Genomic DNA, 21219 nt, shown 5'->3' with positions numbered 1-21219 from the left:
CAAAACATGAAAATGTCCACCTCAAGAGATTAGATAGAATTCGCTGAACTGTCAAAACTGATCAACAAGAAGAAAGTAAGGGATATTCGAAATTATAACGTGGGAAAGATTGAGGAAGCTGTAAAATATGGATGCAGCATTAAATCAGCAAGAAGAAAGCTTGGCATAGGACAAGGCAAGATGTATGTAGCATGGTAATATCATCAGCAATTTCGATGACATAGTAAAAGCAGCGGAAGAATTCTATACTAACCTGTACAGTGCCTAAAACAGCCAAGATACTTTCGTTCGAAATAGCGATGTACCGGATACAGAGGCTCCTCCTATAACTAGTGATGAAGTTAGAAGCGCCTTGAAAGACATGACCAGGGCAAAAGCTGCCGAAGAAGATGGAATAACAGTAGATTTAATCAAAGATGGAGGAGACATCATGCTTGAAAAGCTTGCAACCCTTTATAGGCAATGCCTCACAACTTCAAGTGTTCCAAAAGCGCTAGAATAACGCCAACATTATACTAATTCATAAGAAGGGAGACGTTAAAGAATTGAAGAATTATAGACCCACTAGCTTGCTTTCAGTATTGTATAAAATATTCACCAAGATAATTTCCAATATAATCAGGGCAACACTTGACTTCAGCCAACCAAGAGAACAAGTTGGCTTCAGGAGGGATATTCTACGATGGATCATATCCATGTCACCAATCAGGTAATTGAGAAATCTGCGGACTACAATCAAGCTCTCTGTATGGCTTTCATAGGTTATGAAAAGGCATTTGATTCAGTAGAGATACCAGCAGTCATAGAGGCATTGCGTAATCAAGGAGTACAGGAGGCATACATGAATATCTTAGCAAACATCTACAAGGATTCCACAGCTACCTTGGTTCTCCACAAGAAAAGTAGAAAGTTACCTATCAAGAAAGGGGTCAGGCAAGGAGACACAATCTCTCCAATGCTATTCACTGCATGCTTAGAAGAAGTATTCAAGCTAGCGCAAGACTTAGACTGGGAAGGCATAGGAGTGAGGATAAACGGCGAATATCTCAGCAACCTTCGGTTTGCAGATGACATTGTCCTATTAAGTAACAATGGAGACGAATTACAGCAAATTATTGAGGACCTTAATCGAGAAAGTGTAAGAATTGGGTTGAAGATGAATATGCAGAAGACAAGGATAATGTTCAATAGCCTGGCAAGGGAACAAGAATTCAGGATCGCCAGTCAGCCTCTAGAGTCTGTGAAGGAGTATACGTTTATCTGTAGGTTCAGGGGTTCGAGAAGTTCAGGGCGAGTGCAGGGCTATCGGCGTGCCGGCCTGACCGGACAGCAGCGCCACACAGAATCCCGAAGTGCAGAACCTTCTGCTTTCTTGTTTCGCATGCGCGGCATTATGTCTCGGTCCGTCTCGACGTTGTTAGTGTTTTGGTGTTCATTGTGCCAAATCGCCGCCTTTTTCCTCGCCGTTGCTTCTGTGGACGAAGGTCATGAACGCTGGCCTGCTTTCAACTGTTGTGCACGTCGCCATGGAGCTAGTGGAGTCTGAAAGTGACGACGAATTTGACGACCTAGTCGCGATAATGGCAGTGAAGCTAGCAAGAGTGGACAGAAATCGCATTCCAAGATACTGTGAGGACGTCGTAGGCCGGTACTTCGGGTTCGAATTTAAACGGATGTTCCGACTCTCACGCGAGACGTTCAGCGATCTTGTCGCCCGCTACGAATCGTCTCCGTTCTTCCCCGATTCTCCAGGAGGGCGCACACGGATCACTGCCGAGAAGACGTGCTTGGTGGTACTGAGCTATATTGGAAGCCAATCGAGTATGTACTGCCTTGCTGACAGATTTGATTTATCCGAATCTTCAGTGCACGTGTGCATTGAGCGACTGTTGAACTTTTAAACAGCATAAGTGGAGAAGTCATCACATGGCCTAGCGGGCATGATCAAGAAAGGACCAAGGCGGGCTTCTTGGTAAAGAGCTCCGGCAAAGGGCCGCGTAACACCATGGGCTGTATTGACGGGTGCCACATAGAGATCAACAAGCCGACTGAATCCTCCCAGTCCTACTTCAACCGCAAGAAGTTCCCGTCTGTACTGATCCAGGGAATATGTGATAGTAGGAACAAGTTCATCGACGTTTTTATCGGTTTTCCTGGATCGGCACACGATGCCAGGGTGCTTCGTGAAGGCCCCTTCTTTGAGATGGCAGCGATGAGATGTGATGGTGGCTACCTGCTCGGAGACTCTGCATACCCCCTGCTTCCATGGTTGTTGACGCCGTACCGCGATAATGAGCACAGTTTTCCGGCATGGAAGAAGCGCTATAACAAGTGCCACTCTCAGCAAAGGTGTTCTATTGAGAACACCTTTGGTCTTCTAAAGCAAAGGTTCCGTAGGCTTTACTTTGTTGACACTGCTACAATCAAGCAGTGCTGCCTCATAGTAATGGGTGCTTGTGTGTTACACAACATGTGCAATGAAGAGAGGGATTATTTTATTGAGCTGCAAGAAATTTCAGAGCTTGAAGATGTTGGAAATGATGACGAAAGTGACATTACTGACCAAAGTTTGGCTGCCTATAGTGAAAATTTGAGAAATGCAATTGCACAAAAGCAGTGTTAGTGTTCCATTTGTTTAATAGAGCACTTTCTTAATGCGAGAGGTGCTGATGTGAAGCATTCTTGTGGAGTTTTATAAAAAATAAACATTCCTTCATGCTCAGTGAAGTGTTCTTGCAGAGTCTTATAAAAAAAAAATCATTCCTTCATGTTCAAAACTTATTTATTAGCAGCACATGCCTCAACGGCACCAACAAGGCGCTCCAAAAGTGCCATTTTTTTCTCAAATCGCAATTCCCGCTCCTGCTTTGTCGCCTTATATTTCTCGACAAGATCCTCCACAGAGGTAGCAGATTTTCTTTTTCTTGCTGGGCCATCTTGGCTGGGGTGGTGGGATGGCCCTGCCTCCTGGCAAGGCTCTGTCTCCGCAACAGTGCCCTCTCTGAAGCATAAAAAAATTAGGCTTAGAAACAACTACATATCAAGTAGGGCCATTGTACCTGTTGTTTTCAATCACCTCCCCGGGCACTAGGAGGACTGTTGGAGTGATATGGTGTTCCTTTTCAAGTACTTCAGCCAGTTCCCTAGAAATAATAAAATATCAGATACATAGTAGCTTTACGAATTTACGGCAACAATGGCCTGTACTCACTCCTCGTAATCGCAGGTGATCAGGGAGTGGCCAGATGAAGAATTATTCGTCTTGCTACGCTTATATGCCCTCTCCAAGCTTTTCCACTTATTTTGAGTCTGCATGGGCGTCACTGTGCAGTTGAACTCCGTTGAAATAAGGGAGGCAAGGCGAATCCATAAAACTTTCTTTGTACTGAAATAAATGCAACGAGAACCATAAACAGTGTGTGGAAGCCGAACACATACGAAGTAGTCTATAAACTCGCTGCATGAGTAAAGACACTTTGATAGAATTATTGAAGAAAAAAAACTGCCTCATAGAAGCACAAACCTGTGCTGCTATTGCCCAAGGCGTATGTTTCCGTGCATTTTGCCACAATGTCATTTGTATGCTACACATACATTATCCTTCACAGGTTGACCAGATGAAACAGGCAAAAAGAGGTACCCCTCTCTAAACAAGACCAATTAAGTAGCACAGTTGGTCTAAAATAGTTAAGTAATAATTGATTAAATTTAGATTGTAGGACATACATCATTAAAGTTAAACGAACATGCTTGTGCATTGTTTTCGTACTTGTTTTAAACAGTAAGGTGAAACTGCCATAGATTAGTTTCATTAATCACAATACTAACTTGTCTTAGCAATGTATGCCAACAGGCTTTAGATTGCTATTTCATGTTTCTGAGCGTTACTAATAACTGGGCTTACTGCAATTTTAACCCTGCAAGATATCCAGAAAGGAGAGAATAACCAATGAATTACCATTTGTGGATATCAATGTCAACCACAAAAACAAGCCGAAATCCAATTATGATAAAAAGAAGTTACTCTGATGCATAAAATAAATGAGCATACTTATGCCCCAGCAAATACATTTTACTCTTAAGTCAACTGCTTACTTAAAAAATAAAGGATACTTGCCGAAAGCCACCCTTCTTACGAAGTAGCTCTTTCAGTTCCATATATTTTTTAATAAAAAACCTAGTTTTCGCCCCGCTCCAAAGGTCGTTCTCACGGCTTTCTTCCTCCTCGGGGCTCTGTGCCAAGGGCTGTGCAGCAGTGCCCACAGCCTGTGTTTCGTCCAAAGCAAAACAGCCCGGACTCTGAGAAAGAATTGGCTCCACAGTGTCCGCAGCCGGTGGGGTTGATGGCACTGGGACACTGGTGTCTGGTGTAGGATCTACAAATATGGTCAGCAGAGTACCATCTGTAGAAGGAATAAAAGGAAGGATAATTGTGGAAGTGCCTAGCTGTAAACAGCTTCATCATTTAATAAAAACACTGCAGCTCTTCTGTGCGAACTAATTTTATAGCTGGCCATCAACATATTACTAATAACAAGTCACGTAAACCGAACGACTGCATACCTATATTTTGATCCGTGCATCCAGCACGTGACACCCCTATTTTTGTCTTGCCTTAAGGTGGCTGCAAAGTAAATCTGTAGATTGCTCGCAGTGTCACCCAATATTACCGTCACACAGACGCTTGCGAGTGTGCGTGAATCAACGCAAATATGACATCATACAGGTCGACGGCTATTGTAATCTCAAGTTCGATTCCGCCCGGTCCAATCCAAACCCACGGCCTCTGGGTAAGAACGCACGCGTTGCAGCCTGCCTCGCTCCCATTACAGCCTGCACAATATTTAATTCAGCGGCCGTGCCAAACTAATCACGCTTACTTTACGGCCACCGAGATTTTCGAGCACGAACGAAACGACATTCGTAAGCTCACAGTACACAACGGACACACATGGTTATTGTGTGTCCGTCGAGTGCGCGGATTGTTGTTAGGCATAAAGTTATTGCAGTCACCAGTACATTTCGCACTTATTAGGTCTAATCTCGCCACCCTCGAAGCTAAAACAAGCATAACACGTTTTTATTTACAGAAAACGATTTCTTATGTGCCGCACACGCTTTGTGCATGTAGTACTGTGGCAACGTACCGACTAAAATGTTCTCAAATAACATCTAAAGGGCTCGTGTGACACATGCATACCACGATCGTATACATACCTTGTGCTCTGTAGGCAAAGCCGTTGCCATTCCTCACTCGACAACCGTCTTCGGCAATCAATGGCGTTATCGTCTGCTCCACACCGTCAATGCAGACGACCATGCCGTCTGCTGCCATTTCGAATGCGCGCGAAACAAACAATGCTGCACCAACGTGGAACCACCAACTCCAGCGGTGCCGAAATTTCAGGAACCAGCCCTGCACCTTTCCGGCACTTTTTGAAACAAATACCGGAGTGCAGAGGGCGCTAGGCTGCACCAGTGAAACGAACGGCAGGGTGCAGCACCTCGTGAACTGGTTCCGATGGTGCAGGCGAATCGAACGTACCTATTATGGATGACAACGGTCCGAGCAACAAATCTCAAACGCTATGGTTTTAAGAATCGTCTATTTTACCCATCATTTTCACCATTTATACATGCCTGTATATTTTTTATTTATGTAGTTTGGTTAGAATTTCTTAGTTTTGCTTCACCCGGCAAGCCCGCAGGTAACCCGATCAACCCTGTCCACAGTGTATAGCCAAATCACCATCGCCCTATTGTTCCAATTTTCTTTCTCCGTGTACTATTGTGCTGTTGCCTGACTGATCCATGTGCAACTGATCTTCACATGCTTCATCGATGTGGACAGCCGTTGCCTGGCTGTCACCACATGGGTATGGAAAACAGCTCCATCAAGCGCCGTACTTTCCTGACTGTCGCAAAAAAGTTGGACATCATTGCGGATATAAAGTGTGCAATGAAGCAAGCTGACGCCGCCAGGAAATTTGGGTTGTCCAGAAAGGTGGTCGGCAGGATTTGGACCCAACGAGAGAAGCTGTTAAAGGAAGCGCCAACCGGAGCAAGCAGATCGAAACTACATAAGTCATCTCATCATGCTTTAGAAAAAGTGCTTCTTCTGTGGATACAGGATGCGCGGAGCAAGAACATACCGCTCAGTGGACCCTTGGTTCTAGCCAGAGCCAGGCAGCTTTCGTTTGGCCTTGGCATTGAGTTTGAGGCCAGTCAAGGATGGTTCAACCACTTCAAGCGTAGGCATGGAATCAGCTACAAAGCTGTTTGTGGCGAAAGCAGAGCTGCTGACAAAAATGCCGTAAGGCAGTGGAAAGACGGGACATTGCAAACATTGCTGAGAGGAAGGAAGGCTTGCGATGTCTTCAACCTCGATGAGTCGGGAATATTTTTCAAAATGCTCCCTGGAAAAACGTTTTGCCTTGCTGGTCAAGATTTCAGTGGAGGCACAAAGTCAGAAGATCGTATTACAGCTATGTTCTGTACTAATATGGACGGAACTGCAAAAGAAAATGTTTTGGCTATTGGCAAGTCCAAAAAACCATGCTGCCTAAAGTACTACTCTATGAATGTAAAGTACACTGCAAATAAGGCCACATGGATGACAGCTGAGATTTTTAACAAATGGCTGACTAGTTTTGATGAGAAGATGGCAATGAAAAACAGAAAAATTCTCATGTATCTAGACACCTGTTCGGCACACATGGAAGCCCCGCCATTGAAAGCTGTTGCGCTGAGCTATTTCCCACCCGCTGCACGTCTTTGCTACAACCTCTAGATCAAGGGGTCATAAGAGCTGTTAAAGCAAAGTACAGAGAACGGCTTGTTCAGCAGCTGCTGTTTGATATGCTGCAGATGCGGGAAACAGCAATAAACTTGGGACAGCAGTTGCAATGCTCTATGGCTACTGGAACGACGAACGACGTTACGAGCAGCACTGTGAGAGGGTGCTTCCGTAAAGAAGGTTTTAATCTGCAGCAGGAAGACACAGACGAGGACACTGCAGATGAAGACTTTGTTTATGTAGATGAGGAGCCAGAATCTTGGCCAATCATTCAGAGGAACTTTAATGAGTCGGACACATTTCAGGGCTTTGTTGAACCAGATGACAATCTTGCTGGTACAGAAGACCTCTGTGATGAGAACATAATCAGGATGGTGCAGGAAGATGAGAAAAGTGAAGACAGTGCCACATATGTTTCTGACAACGAAAGTGATTGTGCAGCACCAATGACTTCTGGGGAGGTAATGACAGTACTTGGCCGAGTTCGTCACCACTTACAGCTTTGGACTAGTGACCGTAAGGATCTCTCGTCCTTGTCATCAAGCTGGAAGAAGCTGTGCTGAAGAACATTCAATGCAGCCAGGAAGCAAACCAAGCTTGAGAACTATTTCACTAGTAACCCAGTTTAACAACAAATGTCATATAATAAAGCTTTTTTCAACAGGTTATAGCCTTCTTTTGTGCTTCTTTTAATTGTATGGTGCCAATATCGAAATAAGGGCTGGTTAGAAAATGAGAACTTGGTACCCTGCTAATGAGAGGCCTCTCATATAAGAGACATAAACTGATCCCCAGCACGTGTCTCTTATAAAGGGGTTCAACTATATGAGCCAATCCTATCGTCCCTGTAGGTTGCCAGGATGGCTCCTTCTTTAGCCAGGGGGCGATTGTAAGGAAGAACAATGGCACACTAGAAAGTCCGTCACCATTGCATGTCTTGGAGCCAGGAGAAGAAAGCACAGTCTCCATCTCGCGTCTCGTGGCCACTTCACCCATCCAGCTGAGCTCTCAATGCTGCCACTGCATTTCTGGCTGCCGCTCTACGACTCCAATAACCCTTGCCACAGAATGTATTTTCAATAAATGCATTGTAATGCTTATTATTGCACGACACATCTCTGAGTGGTCTCATTTGTTAACTTCAGTTCTGGTACAATATGCTGTGTATTTCTCCGAGTGCTTTCAAATATAATTTTCTTCATATACAGTCAGACCTCAATATAAGGACAAGGATATAAGTTATCGTACTTAACGAAATAAATATAAAACTTGCTTGTTTATTCTTTATTTCAGTGGGCTACATTCTCCTGCTATTATTAAATCGGAATTGATCTGTCACGGTGTTGGTTGTAGCGAAGCACATTTTCTTTGCAGATGCCTCATAATATATACACTGGTAGGAAAAACAAATAATAAAATTGTCACTTTTCGGACGCCTGAATTTTCTTAACTTCACAATTCCTGCGGCACCACCACCTACCCCGAGCACCAATCTATAACGGCAATGACCACAATTTCATATGCTGCAAGGTGTTTCGGCCATCAACTGCATTGTGATGTCACAAACCTTGTGGCCACGAAGAAAGGTGTTGCCATCTCCACTGGCACAAAAGCGCAACTTTGGTTGCCGACTCCCCATTGAAGCGGCGCTGGTTAGGCTTGTTGGTTTAAGCAGTGCTGCCGGTGAAGTGACTGGTGGCAAGACATCTTAAAAAGCCTGCTACCGACATGCTCGCGTTCTTAGACCTGTCGGCACTTGAGCGCGATATCAGATGCAATTTTGCACGAAAGTGTCGCCAGATGCGCGACTTCGCAGTTTGCACGGAAAGGCAAAGCATTGAAAGCAGTAGAAGAGCATTAGACAACTACATTGAGTAAGGCTCACAGTTTTATCGTCCTTACAAATTGCAGTAAACATTTGCTTAATAATTAAAGTAATAATTATAGTGTCACGCACGCACAGGCAATCGCGAACACATCTCACTCGATGATCACAAAACTTGCTTGCACAATGCTGGCATGTTGAAGAGCACCCGCCGTGCTTCGTCCTCCATCTCGCTTCACCGGTTCTTCGAAACTTGAGATTGTGCAGCCTCTGACGCTAGGCACACGGAAAAAAAGCGCACCTAAAGACACCAGCAATCTCGGCCTGCCCCTAGCTATAGCACCTGTCGCATAGACCTCTTGCGTAATGCAACATCTCTGTGCCGACATTGGGCTTTGCCACCATCTTGAAGGGTAGACGTGCGGTCGAGTGCAGATTGCACGTGGGGCATTGGTGGACAGCGCGGGCTCTGCTACAGGTCGTGGTGACTGCTTGTCTGAATCTTGTACTATAATTGTAAAGGTTGAGTGCAGCTACAAAGAATATGTACAGTACACGCATGGCTTGTTATTCGTTTTTCACACCGATGAACTACAGCGTTGTAGTGAGCTGTGCATCACTCGCTTAAGCCATGTAAGCGGCAGCTCGCGTGTTTCTTGAGCCAAAGATATTATGACGGTCAAAGACTGCTGCGACAAGATGGCCAGATGCTCTAGCACTTGCAAGTCCACTTTGGCCGTGCTAGATGAATTGCACTGGAGTGCTACACTAGGACAAAAATATTGCAGCATGCCACAGATTTGTAATTTGCTTGGATGAAACCACGATACCTTTAGTGCTCTTGCTGCTCCTTGGCATTTCACAATAAATTTCACTGTTGTTTTAGTTGTGCAGCATCAAGGCCTTCTATTTCACCATCAAAGGCTAAGGGAGACAACTCGCACCAGGGATGCCTCCACCGCTGTCACCTCAATTATGAGACCAATAAGCTGTGGTGTATGAAAGTACATGCCAGGATCCACACTGGCAAGCGTTTGTTTGAATGCCATTTTTGCCTTCAGACTTTCTCACAGAGGAGCATCCATTTCGATGCCCTCGGTCATTCTCCGATGCGTCCACCATGAAGCAACACCTGCACAACCACACGAGCGAAAAGCCATTTCAGTGCCTTTCATGCCCTCAGACCTTCAAGCAAAAGTCCACAATGCAGTCACACTGGCATACTCATATCGCTGCACCGTCTGCTCCATGTCCTTTCGGTGGTGTGGTTGCTTGAGAACACATAAAAGAAAGTACCAGGATACCATAGTTCAACTACCATGTTGAACTAGAGTCTGTGTTAGAAATCTGCTTACATGTGTAGCATGCTTCGTGGTGTTCTGTGGATCAGTTAGCTCAAGTGTCACCATATGCTCCTTTATGGCGAACTGCTAAGTCACTTCGCAGGAGGTCCCAGCCTAATCTACGAAGTTGCAGGGACACTTGTAGTAATAAGATTGCAGTACATTCAGAGGCCACGTTCATTTTGTATTCCTTCATGGGAACACACAACACAGAAATGCTCATGTCTCAGTTATGCCTTCAAAAGACTCAGTGTGTGTAATAATAGTATACCCACACATGATAAATTCTGATAATTAGATGTCTCACGCAAATATATTGGTGTTCTAAATATACTGCGGCCTACTTGAAGTAATGGACATAAGATGGAAACAGACAATCAAGCCGGAGAATGCATAGAGGAAAATAATTGTTGTGTTTAATTGAAATAATAAGCAAAGGGGAAATGAAGAGAAAGCTTCCTGCAAGTGGGGCTACATCTCCCACATTTCATGTTCAGTGCTTTACTAGGGCGTTTGGTTTAAGATTGGTGAGACCTAGGTAAATAAACCATCCTTTCCTTATTTGTGTATGTGTAGAATATTACCACTGGATGTGCTAGCTGGAGTGCCGCTGATAGCAGTGGATATGGAACATCCTTAAGCCTATCTAGGGTATAAGGATGTTCCATTGTTATTCTACTATTTCAATCAAAGTAACCCACTTTAACCTTCTTGCGATTTAAGAGTTAGACCCAAATCAGACACGGTGCAATCAGACAGAATGTGCTTCATCAACATGGGCAGTGGTTTACTTGTTATTAGCTATAACGAATCCATCCGCACGATTCCTGCTATATCGATATAACACATTTGTATATCAAGAAATCAATGCATCAGATAATGTTATCACGGTGCCACAAGAGCGACAAAGAAGATCACCAACAAGAAGAGAGGACGTAGTGGGGCTAGCCTAACGTTCCGCCATGCTGGTTGTACTGGCCATATCTTCTGCAGAATCAACACAGTCCCATTTAACCTTATTTATTTCTCTGCCCATTTCAATATTAACACAGTAAGGACAATGCAATCAAACCAAACAGCTGTGTATGATGATTGATGAATCACTAAATATACAACCTTCTTCCGTAAAGTTCAGAGACTGAGTCTATTAAAAAAATGTGTTTAACATTGCAATCATTTGTGCAGCACCCCTTTGAAATAGTCTCCCTTGCAGTCTATACACAGCTTCCAACAATTCTTGAGGTCTTGGAAACAGTTGGAAAACACTTCTTTTGGCAGGGCTGTGAGCTCCTTTGTCGTGGCGTCTTGAATGGCCTCCATGCATCCAACGACCTTTTAGGGCTCTCTTCACACGAGGAAACAGGAAAAAATTGCATGGGGAGAGGTCAGGCAAGTATGGCAGATGGGAAAGTACACTAATGCTGTGCTTGGCGAGACATTTTGTCATGCTGAGAGTAGTGTGTGGCCTTGCGTTACCGTGGAGAAGGCTCCATTGTCCAGATGCCCTTAAGTCAGGGTGACGGCGTCGCATGTGTTGGAGCACGCGGGTATAAAACTCCTGATTCACCCTCTGCCCTTGTGGGACGAACTCATGGTGTATGACACCTCTGGCATCGAAAACTATCAGCATCGACTTTGTTTTCGTCTTCTGTCGCCGCACCTTTCTCGATGCCGGAAAGCTTGTGGACCGCCATTTGGCACTCCACCTCTTTGTTTGAGGATCATATTGAAAACACCATGTTTCGTCTTCAGCAATGATGCTATCGACAAATGCAGCATCCTTCTCTGCCTCGGAGAGCAAATCAGTGCTCACGGATGCCCGAGTGTCCTTCTGATCCTGGGTGAGGGAGTGTGGCACAAGTCTGGCATTCAGCTTTTGTTTCCCCAAGTTCTCACGCAAAATTTGGTGGCATGTTGTCTTACTTATGTCGAGAGCATCCGATAGCATGCGGACTGTAATGGTGCAGTCTTGCTGTACGATCTCTCTGATCCGAGCCACGTTGTTTTCATTCCGTGAGGTTGCAGGGCGTCCCTGCCTTGTATAGTCTTCCACTGACGTTCTCTCCGAAACGAACCCTTGTTCCAATTGAAAACTCGCGCCTGCGATAATGTCTCGTTGCCCTAAGCGCCATGAAGGAGATCATACGTCTGTGTGGCTGTCTTGCCAAGCTTCACACAGAATTTTATCTTTACACGCTGTTCGAGGTGGACGTCCATCTCTCCACATTCACTCACAGTAGAATGCACAGACGACTAGTGACAACGTATTTTTCTACATTTATTGCCACCTAGCAGCTGCCACAGGTTAGCTCAAAAAGATGGCGCTACACATGCGCACCAACATTTGTTTTGAGGAATCATTTCTAGAGAAGAAAATAAATCAGTCTCGAAATATGGACAAAGGTTGTATAAAAAGAAAACATAAAATTTCTATGCCTACCACTAAATAGATTTTTCATCACTCATTCTTCTCTTACATATATGCAGAATTAGTGAATGTCAATCACAAAATTGGTGATACGAGTGCATTATAAATATAGCTTGTTATTACCATCTTGTCATGCCTAAGCAACTTTTGAAAAGCTAGCTGAGAAAAGAATTGTACTTTTTCTTGAGAAATATAACCTACTAATTCCAAAGCCACGTTGCATTTGGAAACGTGAACTTGCTTGGCAGAGCAGGCTATGCTGTTCGGAGACTGAGATATACTGGCTATGCAGCGATCATTTGCACTTTCCGAAGAGTTCTGTGTACGTGAACAGGCTTCTAATCTGTTTTCTAAAGCTCTATTTGTGCTTATCATAAGCAACGCTTCCTAACGTGCAGTGTATTGACAGAAAGTTGCTAACATTATGAATACTTGGATCTGATCATCGTTTTATATAACTTTTGAATGAGACTACTTATTATTTAAAAAATAATATATGTATAATTAGATTTGATTCCTTCCTGGTACTATCTCATTCGATCTCAAAAATTGCTGTTCATGTGCCCCTACAAAATATGTATGTTCAATGAACTGCACTGTAATGCTTATTACTGCGCTACAGATGTCTGAATTACCTGCTTTGCTAACTTCTGCTAGGAAATTCTGTGTTTATTTACATAATGTTTCTTCACATACAGTCAAACCTGGATATAACAAACACGGGTATAACGAATTATCGGATATACCGTAAAATTCCAAGCAAGCGCCCCCCCTCAAGCAAGTCGAAATTACCGGCAAAGTTAGGGGGGGTGCTATCCCGGAACGGCACCAAAATTCAAGATGGCAACGACAAAATTTTCTCAAAAAAAAAAAAAGAAGCGCAGTGGGAATGGCATTAAAATTTCATTGAACTTTATTAAGCTAAAGATTTGTTAGTGGTGTTTATCACTCTCAAAACCACCGAAAGAACTATAGAAAGAACGCATCGACGCTGCACCGTCGCGACCGGCGAAACGAACATTGGTTATGCAGCTTTTATTCCAGGCAAAATTATGTCCTCTAGAGTAAAGTGACGCGTAATGTTCACTTTATTAAAAACCATGTCTACGGTGAAACGTTTAGCACTAATGAGAGTTCCGATATAAGTCAAGCTCAGCTGCAGTACATGGCTACCGACGGCAGACAGCGAACCGCGGCTCGGCCATGCTCGCATCGCAGCTGGTGGCACCGCAAATATCAGCATGTTTTCTTCATCGTGTGAAACTGTTGTGAGGAGAGGGTAAAGCGGCAACGACGGTAGCAAAACATTGCTGCTTGGGAGCGTCGGCGGTTCGTTCTGTAGCGTCGCCTGCTACAGATTCGAAGTGAACTGGAAAAGGCCTAGCGACGATATCGGTGACGAATGATTAGCAGTGGTGAAGCTGCCGGCGACGCCAGAGCGTAGCCGCAACCACTCCTCTGTTGCCGAGTGGTCATGTCGCTGTGCCGCAGGGAAATCCTCTGTGCCGTGTGAGAGGCAGATCACGCCGTCGGCTGGCAGTCAGTGAACTACAGACCGCCAGCCGCAGTTCGCCCCGATGCACACGTGTGCCCACTGGGGGGCCCGGGAGCGACCATGATACGATGAAATGGCTCATCGGGGCACCCCGATGCGCACCGGTGCGATTTGCCATTATTTTCGTGGACTGGATGTGGCAGGCCAGTGTTGGTGCGGAGGGGGGGGGGGTGCTTTCCCGGAACGGCGTGGAAATTTGAAATTAGCAGTGAAGTTAGGGGGGGGCTCTTGCACGGAATTTTACCGTAGTAAAGTAAATGTAAATTTTTTTGTCAAGCTTTATCTGTGCAGAGCAAAAAAAAAAAATACATTATGGAATTTTATGTGCCAAAACCACAATCTGATCATGAGGCACGCTGTAGCTCCGGAATAATTTTGATCACCTGGGGGGTTCTTTAACGTGCACCTAAATAAAAGTACATGGGTGTTTTTGCATTTCGCCGCATTGAAATGCAGCCGCCGTGGCGTCTGTGCAGAGTATTCTCCTGCTATAATGAGATCGAAAAGTAGGAATCGGTCATGGGTATAAGTTATACCGAAGCAAATATTTGTTTCCACGTGCCTCAGAATATATGTAATAATAACAGTAACAATTTACAGGGTTTTACATTCTGAAACCATGATCTGATTATGAGGCATGACGTAGTGGGGGACTCTACAAATTTATCGCGCTGTTATACGCTCCCGCTTAGACTATGGTTCCATAGTGTATGGTTCAGCAAGGAAGTCATACTTGAACCGCCTGGACCCAGTACATAACTTAGGTTTACGTCTTTCAACTGGTGCATACAAGACCTCGCCCATAAACAGTCTGTATGTAGAAACCAATGAACCACCACTTTCAGACAGAAGAACTATGCTCACATGCTCATACATTCTAAAAATCCGTTCACTGCCCAAACATATATGTTACCAAATAGTTACAAGGTGCCCATCGCGAACACTGTTTGCCAACAAACCCCATGCAATAAGACCACTCCTTCTCCGCTTTGAAGAGAGATGCCAAGAATTAGATATAATGGACACATTGCCTCATACAGCCCAGAATCCCGATCCACTCCCGCCTTGGTATCACCTGCCCTCTGTGTGCGACTTCACATTAACGCAATTTCAGAAAAAACAAACACCGCATGAACATATATTACAAGAATATTTAGCACTAAACGAAAAGTACGCGGAACACTCAGCATTTTATACCGATGGTTCGAAAACAGCAGGCTACGTTGGAAGTGCCGTGATACAACGCAATTGGGAAAAAACTGTACGCCTAGCTCAGTGTGCATCCATTTTCACTGCCGAGTGTTACGCAGTCTCTGTGGCTGTAGAAAAAATAATAAATGAGAACATTGAGAACAGCATCATTTACACAGACTCACTAAGTGTACTCACAGCACTTCAGCCTAGAAATGCAATTACACCATTAATCGGCAACATCCTACATAACATAAGAAGAGCCACAAGCCAAGGACACGACATAAAATTTTGTTGGGTGCCGAGCCACGTCGGAATCAGTGGCAATGAGAAAGCAGATGAATGTGCTGCGAAAATGCGGCATAAAGAAATCATAAATGTGAGAATTCCTTACAAAGATTCCATGAAATTAGTGTTCCATAAACTGCGAAATAAATGGCAGTCTACATGGAAAAAAGAAGTAAACAATAAACTACATCTAGTAAAAACCTAACATAGAAGAATGGAAGTCATGCTCACACCAAAAACGCTTCATCAAAGTCATATTATGTCGCCTCCGCATTGGACACACGTATCTTAAAATTTCCTACTGACAAAACAAGACAAGCCTGTTGGTGAAAAATGCGGAGATGAACTTACCGTAAGCCACATATTAATATCATGCACGAAACTCGAAACACTGAGAAAAAAATATTTTACTTTGTTTTACAATGAACACATTCCTTTTCATCCATCATTAATTTTAGGCGAACACGCACTAGTAAATATGACATACGTTTTTAGCTTCTTAAGGGAAGCAGGTGTCCTCGAAAAACTATGAATCTGACCCTGCGCTTCATTTCACATTATGATACACCTCATTCACCTTCTCTTCTCCGAGAAGAAGACTGAGGTTTTTTAATTTGTTGGGATCCTGGGGGTCCTTGCCTAGACAAGGACTGTTGATCAGGTGACCCAACTGTCGAAAAGAAACTTTACCTTGTGGTTGGCGCATGATAGCCTTAATTGCTTATGCGCCATTAAACACAACACACACACATTAATTTGGGCCACCTGGGGTACACAGTACACAGGCGTTTCATTTCACCTCCATTGAAAAAAAACTTCATGAGCTTCAAAACTTCATCAGCAAAGCTTCATCAGCAAAACTTCATCAGCAAAAACTTCATCAGCAAAGCTGTATAGATGGTATGTCTAAATGTACAACAGAGAGATACATAAATGTCTTGCTGTTTATATTTTCACCCAAGTTACTATTGCTTTGTGGTCACTATGGTAGAGGGCCAGGGGTTCGGTGACGGCGATGGACAGGTTCTTGACGAAAGTTCAGTCCAAACACGTGCGCCTTGTGGTCGTTGGCGCCTTGGGATCGGTGTGGCACTGTAGCCCTAACGGTTCGAGCATAAACGAGGGCAGCCAGTTGTCATCTGGCTGCGACACATCCACGCTGACCAACAATGTGGGCAAGTTCCTCTTCTCAGATCCCCGAGTCGCCGCGACGATGTCGTTCCTTGGTGCGGGTGTGCTCTTCTTCCCACACCGTCGGGTCGGCGGCGCGACGTAGATGCTCGCACGCCATGTCGCGGGCATGTTCATCTTCTCGGGAGAGCAGGTCAGCTGTGCGACGCCGACGGTCACATTCCCGCTGCTGCTCTCGGTGTCATTTCTTGTAAAATCGTTATTCGGTCGTACAAACCACTCGCGGCCATGCCATGGTGAATGAAGATCTAAAAAAAGACTGCACCTTCATCTGCTTGAACGTATGACATTGTGCGCATGCTCTATACGGAGAAATACGTTCGAGCAAATGTTTAAAAGACACAGGTGGCAGCTAAAGCACACTTCGATGCGATGGAAACAGATGTGATGATGATAGTTTTATCGCACAACAGAGCCAGCTGTGGAAGAAGATGATGAACGCGCAAACAGTGGCACGAGCGCGTTCGTGTGGTTGCACCGAGGGGCACCAACTAGCTGGGGAAGAATGTGACGCTTGCGCCATTGCTGATGATGATAGTTTTTGTTCGCGGACAACGGACATTCTCCATCCACATACAGCTTTGCTGTAATAATATATTCTGGCAGAAAAAACGTCAAATACAGATGCGAATCAATTTTTTAGATGCCAGATTTTTTGGACCTGCACGATACATGCGCCACCACCACATACCCTTGCACCAATCTATAACAGCAGTGACCTCAATTTGTTATGCTGCAAGTTGTTTCGGACATCAACCGCATTGTGATATCACAGACATGGTGGCCATGAAGCAAGGTGCCATCGTGTCGACTGGCACAGAAGTGCAACTTTATCTGCTCGACGATGAAGCGGCATTGGTTACGTCTGGCAGCCTAAGCAATGTGGCCGGTACAGTGGTTGGCGGCGACACACCACGAGAGGCCTGGCACCAACAGTTTAACATTCGAAGACCTTGGTCGCTATCTTGTACGCGTTCGAAAAGCCGACGTCCGGTTTCGTCTTTGACCATTGCACAAGCCATTCATGGATCATTGATTGAAGACCCAGAAAGCTGGCTGGAGGCATACGAAAGAGTGGCGATGTTCAACATCTGGAACTCTTGAGGACAAGTTCCTTTATGTATACTTTTTGGAAGGCGCCGCGAGGACCTGGTTCGAGAACCAAGATTCGACCCTAATGATAAGGGACTGGTTTCTCAACAGCTTCCTGCAGACCTTCACGAGGAATGTGTGCAAAGAACGAGCGAAAGCTGTGCTAGAAGCCCATGCGCAGCTACCGAATTAGAAAAATCACGACCTGTTCAGCCATGCTGACCCCGACATGGGAGAAGAAAAGAAAGTTTGTTTCCTGATGAGGGATGTGAAGCAAGAACGTTTTTCCAGATTGATTCATGACCCACCCAAGACTTTTGCAAAATTTTTTACTGAAGCAGGGGCCATCGAGAAGACACTGGAAATGCACACTAGGCAAGATAACCGCCAAATACTTAAGCCGAAGTGCCAAGTCCAAGCACTCGGCACTGACAATCTCCGGGAAACCATCAATACCATTGGCCGCGAAGAACTGCACAAAATGTTTCCTGCGTCGCAACCTCTGGTCACCTCCACACCGACATTATGAAAGAAGAAATTCAGGGGTCACCTGATTCTTCCTTAGGAGATGGACTTCACTGATACAGAAGCTGTTGGCTGACTACAAAGAAGAACTCATTTCAGTATTATGTCATCGGCTTGGGAAAGCAGCATGTCTTGCTTTTGGGGCAGATTGGCAATGCAGATGAAACACCAATTTTCTTCCGATAAGTCATCTGCTGAAACAATCCACCAGAAAGGTGACCACCAAGTCAGCATGCGGACCACTGGAAATGAAAAAGCACGGGTGACCATAATGGGGGCTTGCACCGTCGATGGGCACATGATGCTGTCATATCAAGTATTAAAGGAAATCTATTCCAAAAGAGTATTTTACGAGAAATATCCATGTTCACTGCCACGAGAAAGCATAGATGACTCACTCTGGCTGCCACGAAGGAACTCTGGGAAGGTGCCAAGGTAATGGGCACGTGCTTTCGGGCTGCAGCGATTGGCAGCAAGGGGGACTCATCTGATTGTTCGGGCTATTCGCGTACATTGACAATCATTGTTGATTGTTCCTGCAAAATTATTTTAATTTAGGAAATCCTCGCCTATGGGGAGCAGGCAGCTCGCTGCCACAGCAACGTTGCAGTTGACCTTTTGCGCCAAGTGTGCAAGCGTCGTCTGCTATAGCGTGGTGCCGTTATAGTAGTTTATCGTGGCACTCGGCATTTACAGAATGCTCGCTGATTAAATGAGCCATCTTGCTCCACAACTGTTCTATTTTCATAGATACAAAGAAGCTAACTGGGAGGCTAGGAACACAAGCTGTGTCTCATTCAAGTCTGAATAAACGCGGTGTGTCCTGTAAGCATCCTCCTTTTAAGTAAATGAAAGCCATTTCCAGGGAGATCTGCAATGCTCCCCGCGTGAACTATGTGCAGCAGATAAAGGCCTCAGCTTGCTGTGAGTTAAGGCAGTTGAAACGATGCCTTTGCATTCACGTAGTCATGCAGAGCTGTCATTAATTGCCGCATAATCAGCTGCGCACCAGAAGCGTTACATCATTGCTACCCACGGACAGAACGGCTTCAGTATACTGACTTCGAGAGCTCTAGGCTGGCATTTTTTTCATGTACTTTCGTTTACCTATGGCCTTGACGAATGCAGCATTTTGCCAACCTACATGCATGGTTATAAGCAGCTATTTACTGTTCACAACATTACATTAAGTTAAAGGGAAGAATGCCCACTGATGGCGAACTATTGCCAGGTTGAGACAACAGCCAGCTATCCAACCACTGGAGTTACTGGAGATACCATTCTTGCACCAGATACACGCCTAGTAGCTAGCGCTTGGTTCCACGGTATTCATTAGTTGGCGCTAAAAAAAAATACATTCTACCATTACCATTCGTGTACCATTTAAGGAGTATTTAGAATTGAAAATAATGTTGCAGAAATAGCTGTAGATAAATCTGTGGCTTCCCAGAATCTTTCTCTCCAGTTGCCCCATGAGGCTGTGTCTGTGCGAGCGAATCTCTTCGAGTTAACCATCTGTTGTTTTTACTTACTGCCTCATTACCAACTCTGCAAAACAGAATTCTACATGCTCATTGACCAGCTCTTAGGACCACACATTATCGCCGGTGATACAGCTCTTTGTGGAGAGACTCCCGATGTGATGCCAGGGGTCGAATTATAGAAAGTTTTCTAGTAACCTCATGTGCGTGCCTCTTTAATAAAAAAAACGAGCCCACCTACTACATTATCCACCACAATTCATAGTCTTATATAGATTTAGCGATTGGCACTCGGGCCCTCCTTCCTTATGTAGATTGGAATGTCGTCCAGAATCCATTTGGCAATGACCATTTTCCTGTAACAGTGAACTTAATACAGCAACATGACTGTCCACGCCAGGCCTCCCATTGGGGAATAACATTGGCTAACTGGAAACGTTTTAAAGAGTCAACCTATTTAACACAAGATTTTATCAATCGTTTTAGCATTCATGATGCAGTAGCGTATTTTGCCGCTTTTTTTCTCAACGCAGCTGAAAAATTATTTCACAAACAAGTGGTCTCTCATGTAAAAGACGAGTCCCCGGTGGAATGAGGACTGCAAACTGGTGCGAAAGAAACAAAACAAGGCGTGGGGCGTACTGCATCGCTGCCCGACTGCCAAAGATCTTGTCGAATTTAAACTTGTAAAATCACTGATAAGGCGGATGTGATGACAGGCAAGGAGGGCATGCTGGGAATGGTTTCTTTCTGGCATAACATCTTACGCACGACTCCAAAGTATGGAATGGCCTAAGAAGGCTAAAGCAGCAGTAAACACATCCATTACCCCTGGTCAGTGAACAAACAAGGAAACGGCTTAGACCTCGCCAACGCTCTTGGTGAACACTTAGAGTGTGGGCTGAATCATTTTTTTATATGCATTGAAATAGCCAAATGCAAGGCACTTGACCGTAACTGCACACAGAATCGGTCCTGTTACCTTTCTTTTAATATCGCAGAGCTGAGAGCTTCCTTGAATGTATGTAAGAGCTCTGCAGCACGCATCAACAGAATCATATATGACATGATGAAAAACCTCCACACAGATACCCAAAGGGCACTCCTAATACTTCGTAATAAAATTTGGACTGCCTTGCAGCTACGTGGAAAGAAGCTGTTCCGATTCGGAAGCAGGCTAAAGATTCCTCGTCTGTAAATAAACTACCTCCAAGTAACGCTTGCGAGTTGCCTCCGTAAGCATTTTTAAAAAATGGTTCATTGCTGTCTTCTACATTTTCTGGAATCTAACAAATTGCTTGATCTGTGCCATTCTGGTTTTAGGGAAGGCTGCTCGATGACCAACGCTCTCGAATGCATTGAGGGTATCATTCGCGATGCCTTCATTCGCAAACAATTATTTCTGTCGGTATTCCTCGATATTGAAGAGGCATTGTTTATTTCATTTTATTTTCAATACTGTGAGCCCTTTCGGCTGTTACAGGGTGGGAAAGTTCACAACACT

The 21219-nt window shown here is 44.6% G+C and overlaps 1 protein-coding gene and 1 pseudogene across 5 annotated transcripts in view; both read left to right on the top strand.

Moving 5' to 3' along the window:
* Positions 1–21219, top strand: part of LOC119453962 (zinc finger protein OZF-like) — a 221133-nt gene that overhangs the window by 8919 nt on the left and 190995 nt on the right. The window lies entirely within an intron of this gene.
* LOC119453964 (uncharacterized) lies at positions 1392–4910 on the top strand (annotated as a pseudogene).

Source organism: Dermacentor silvarum, chromosome 5, assembly GCF_013339745.2.
Source record: "Dermacentor silvarum isolate Dsil-2018 chromosome 5, BIME_Dsil_1.4, whole genome shotgun sequence".
Taxonomy (NCBI): Eukaryota; Metazoa; Arthropoda; class Arachnida; order Ixodida; family Ixodidae; genus Dermacentor; species Dermacentor silvarum.
The sequence above is the reverse complement of the archived record's forward strand: the minus strand, read 5'-3'. Positions and strand labels throughout refer to the sequence as shown.